We start from the raw sequence: 4,945 nt of genomic DNA on the forward strand, positions 1-4,945 counted from the left end.
GGTAACTTACATTATCACATGTTTCCTTGTTGTATCTGTTATATATCAGGTTCACAATGATTTGCGCCGCCATACACAGCTTATGTTCAAATATTTTAGAAGTATCAAAATTTGTTAGTTAATAGGCTTTTTTACAAAGCAGGCTCGTCATATTTCAAAGCTCTATTTATGTATAATATGAATTATTGTGATGCATCACAGATTTTGAAAATTGATGATTTCGACTTTGAGGTGACATAAATTTTGGAATTTGCTATATGGACCTTTGGTCGGCTACTTGCATGACTACAAGGTTTAAAAAAACACTTGCCGAACTAAAACAATTCACTCGACTCCAATTCCTCGAACGAATGGTCCTCCCAATTCATCCCATGTTCCTCGAAGGATTCCAACATGTATTTATTAGCTATTTGTCACACACTGACGTGGTATTCTTATTTTCCATTTAATTTCAAACAACATCAATCTAACATATTTCACCTTTGCTACTCTCGCAACTAGACAGACAGAGTGATACGTCAGCGACACCAACCTTTGCTACACATTGGACGAATAGTAGCAACGGACCGGAAGGCGGATGACTCTAACAGGCAAGAGAACCTGCAGGGAATACATCATCATTTCACGGATACCAAGGTCGCGTCAGACATCGACACGATGTCCTTGCCGTACTACACTCCATTTAGCGGCATGGCCGCAATTATAGGTTTATACAGCAAGGTTAGTATGGCTACAAAGATGCACTAGAGAAAAGGTCAGGCAAGCTCGCAGGGTCGAGCATGGGAAGGCAGCCGGAGAACGGCAATATGGTTGATATTCCGGTTGGAGGTTTAGGGTGTGGGGGGCATGGTCAAATTCCTCCCTTCTTTTGAAATTTGTAGGAGACAGGAAACAAGGGCTCTCTTATATATATGACAACACTTGGTCCTCTCTGTTCTGGTTTTTAAAAGTGGTGATGCTCAAGCTTGTGCTAACAGATAGTTTTATCGGAGGGGAAAGCAACTCTGTTTGAAATGAACTTGTAAGTTGTGGAGTTTCAGTGCAATTTTTTTATTTTGTTTTATTTTTTTAGTTGTAGCCAGCCGGATGTAATCTTGCAATTGCCTTTTTATAATGTTGAAATAAAGCCATGTTTCAGATAAAGAGTTTGTGTATTAGTGACTAATTTTGTTGCGTGATCTTTGTTGCATATCACTTAGATTAACCCTCATTAGACAATCTTCTTGTATTTGATGTACATGATGCAAAGAGAACAACTAAAGGTAAGTAATGGAATTTTTTTTTACGCTCGAGTGGAATGCATTAGGAAAGAAAGATACGTGGTGTGAGTAACAATCATGGGAAGAACCCAAGCACGATTTCCATATTTTGTTTATGATGGCTACTGCTGCCAACAGGCATCCATGTTAATGTGAGGTTCTTAGTATATGACCATATTGTTTGTCTCCTACCTTAATACTTGCTTGGGAGCAGATTTTAAGAGGAGATGGCACATGATGCGTGTATCCGGAGATGCATTGAGCATTTACTATTGTTGTAATTTGATCGCTTATTGCCTTTATAAATGTTTCTGTCCCGTGGCAACGCGCGGACATCCAACTAATTTTGGTCAAAAGAAAATAAGTACCCCTAAAAAAAGAGTAAGTACGCGCGGTTGATTTCCATGGCCCCACCTGTCATACGAACGCAAACCTAAATCAGGTATCACGAGGAGATAACTGTGCCATCAAAATCGGAAACCTCCCCGCTCCCCCATATCAACACAGTTCCCTTTCTCGTCTCGTAGGATCCCTATATATTTTTTTTTTGAGGGGATAGGATCCCTATATTGAGAAGATCAATCATGGCATGCCTTCCCTCCTGAACCTCATAGCTGACCCGGCCGATTCATTGATGTTGAGGGCACAAGAGGCGTGTCTTGTTCAGCAACTGGGACGGAAAGCAGATCAATCCCCACCCCCGATTCACAGAAACACAAGGTAAATACTAGTACGACTTGAAGATTTTGCCTCCTCCCCCCTTGGTTCAGATCTGTCCCTTCTATGATTTCTGATTACTCCTCTCTTGTGTGAATTTGATAGTGCACACCAAGTGTTTGATAGTTGTCCTCTGTTATTGGTTTAAAATTTTGGGGGCCTTCAGATAGAGGGGGTTGTTTCTGATTCTTCTTCTATAAGGTTACACATTCCCTACTCGATTGACATTAGCTTTTTAGCTTTTATTCATTATAGTGCCCTGACGCTTGTTTGTTTTGGTGTTCGTAGGTCTACTGAACATAAGAGGTGGCTTAAATCTGGTAACTGTTAGGGTGTCAGGTGTGGACGCGTACAATATTTCAATCTAGTTCTGCACCATTACTACCTTGGTGAGTTCAATCTCTTCATAGACCTTCGTTGTGGAACTCCAATTCTGACTATCCTATTGTAGTTGGGTAGTACCGTTGGGTTAGTTCTTGCCTAACATTGCGGTTGAACACCTAGCATAGTTTCTTTCTTTCTTCGTGTGTGCACAGACGATTTGTGACCTTGTTATTTTCTTATTGCTATCATACTGTAATCTGGCCGGGGTGTCGTTTGTAGAAAATAAACGATGAAGTGTCTAGAAGAAAGTGTTATCTTGGTCGTACCTCTGAACAAGTTGCACTAAGTATCTTTTCGACTAGTCAGGACCCAATAAAATGTTAATTTTATCCAGTCTACAGAACGACAAACTTGTTCTGAAAATAAATATTAGTGAATAACCATGTGCACGATAGTATACTCTGCAACACACTCAGCCTTGGCCCATGGGATCTCCTCACAGTTCCAACATGAAAATAACATATCATCAGCCTAGCCATAATGCTTGTGCATGAACGAAACCTCCTTAACACCAAAGAGAATAAACTCGGGTGTCCCTGACCTTATGCTCCTCTTACTATCTGTGGATAGTGTTATACCTGAACATGTGTTCCTGCCAGCAAACACCAAGTTAAGCACCATATACCACACAAGTACAAGTTCATCTTCCCTAAGCAACTGAAACAGATCGACAGTTAAACCACTAGTATTGAAAGACAACCGCATTTTATTCATAGAATGTTCCCAGCAAAGAAAAAACTAAAAAACATGGGGTCATCAGAAGTGCTGCTACATGGAGTTTCCTTTTGTTACTTGCTGCTTTTCTTATACACCCGATGAACAAAATAATGGACCCCTTGCAAATTTACATTTCAGAGTAACGGTTTCATGTCTTAGTTCATCGTTTTCACTATGAAATAGGAATAGCTTGATGTATTCCTAGTAGAGTACCTACTCAATACTGAATGAGTGTTGATAAGGAATAAATGTGGTCAGACTTTTTTTTGGTGATTTTAGGGGCAGAAATTACTTCAAAATATGATTGTTTGAGCTGAAATCTCAATTAATCGTCTTCACATCTGTCATGTTGCAGAAGATATGTCATGGACAAGAATTTATTGTCATGTTTGAGCTGAAATAGGATCACGGAATATTGTCTTTTACATAATTTATTAACTTTTGGTCATTGTCATGTTGCAGACGATATGTCATGGACAAGAATTTCAGTGCATAGCAAGGGGAGATATATTCTCCTGCACAAAGGTATATTTCCATTACGATGTACAATATGTTGAAAATATGTTGCTCCAGTGGTTATGTATCCACTGGTTATCTTGCTATCAGAATGCTGTTCAAAACAGATAAACTTTGCTTGAGAATGTGAGTGCATGTCAGGGAGAAAAAAATTCTGTTGCAAACAAGCTGGTGTCTTTTCATAATCGCATACAAATTTTGTGCAAACTATAGTGCTAGCTTGTTTATTTGGTTATTACTTCTTCTTGGCTATCAGGCTGTTGTCGAGACCAATAAAACAACAAAAGGTGCTAATGCATGCAGTAAGAGTGCTCGAAGTGGTTCGCTGAGTTGGATGGATGCCAATGAACTACCTGTAAGTGTGCTCAAATTCATTTCATATGTTCCCCTGTTTTGTTTCTCTCTTCTCATATGATAACTTTTATTTTCTCTAACAGGCAGGAACTAAAGTATTCTTGAAGAGCCTGAAAAATCATAACAAGGGCGTAGCTTTAGCTACAATGGTAAGTTCTGATCCTAAATTTAGACTTGATGGTCCTGAAATTAGAAATGAATTCTGGGCAGTGCATGTCGATATGGCACTCGTGCAAACTGAAAATTTGGTATGAAGTTGCAAAACGTGTGATACTCTTGGTGATGCAGAAAAAGCAAAGATTGCATGACCTTCAACCTTTGTACGTGACTAATATTTTGCCTATATTACTACTTGCATCATGCCAATGCACTGTGTGTTAACAGTTCATTTTGTTTTCTTGTTTGTAGATTCAAAAGATAAATGGATGAGTATATGGGAGCGTGGCGATTATAGTGCAATGATGATGTCGCTCTTCCGTTTCATGATGATGACGATGGATGCTTTTAGTTTTAGTTATGTTGTAGGGATGACGTTCCCGTCGGGTGTTGTTCCTCAGTTAAGATGGATATTTTCAGTTTAAGTTTTGCTGTTAAGAAAATTGTTAGATTATGCATCACATTTGGATGATGTTCCTCCTGTAATATCCACTATTGTAATCCAACAGTTTTGTTCTAATATACGATTTCTTCCTGCCGTGAGTATATTGTCTTGTTTTTCCTTCACTTGAAATACATAATTATCACCATTACATGAAGCATTAATTTAATTTCTAGCAATACATGGAGCATTAATTTATATATATATATATATATAATATTATTATTCATACTATATATGTACTAACACTTGAAACATTGGAAATTCTTCGATAGCCGAGGAATGAGATTTTAATTCATGTATATCAAGCACCAACATATAAAACTGTTGTAGAAGTCTGTTTTATCTGTTGTACTCTTGCAACGGTCCCTTTTACCAACGATAGTATAAGCGTTGCATT

The 4,945-nt window shown here is 38.4% G+C and overlaps 1 long non-coding RNA gene across 1 annotated transcript; it reads left to right on the forward strand.

Moving 5' to 3' along the window:
- The first annotated feature begins 1,703 nt into the window (after nt 1–1,703).
- On the forward strand, nt 1,704–4,637 carry LOC123167759 (uncharacterized). Its single transcript, XR_006484089.1, has 7 exons — nt 1,704–1,979; nt 2,082–2,177; nt 2,265–2,365; nt 3,540–3,602; nt 3,850–3,948; nt 4,031–4,267; nt 4,356–4,637. It is a non-coding gene; the product is annotated as an uncharacterized lncRNA (long non-coding RNA).
- Nucleotides 4,638–4,945: the final 308 nt, after the last annotated feature.

The sequence above is a fragment of the Triticum aestivum genome, chromosome 1D (assembly GCF_018294505.1).
Source record: "Triticum aestivum cultivar Chinese Spring chromosome 1D, IWGSC CS RefSeq v2.1, whole genome shotgun sequence".
Classification (NCBI taxonomy): Eukaryota; Viridiplantae; Streptophyta; class Magnoliopsida; order Poales; family Poaceae; genus Triticum; species Triticum aestivum.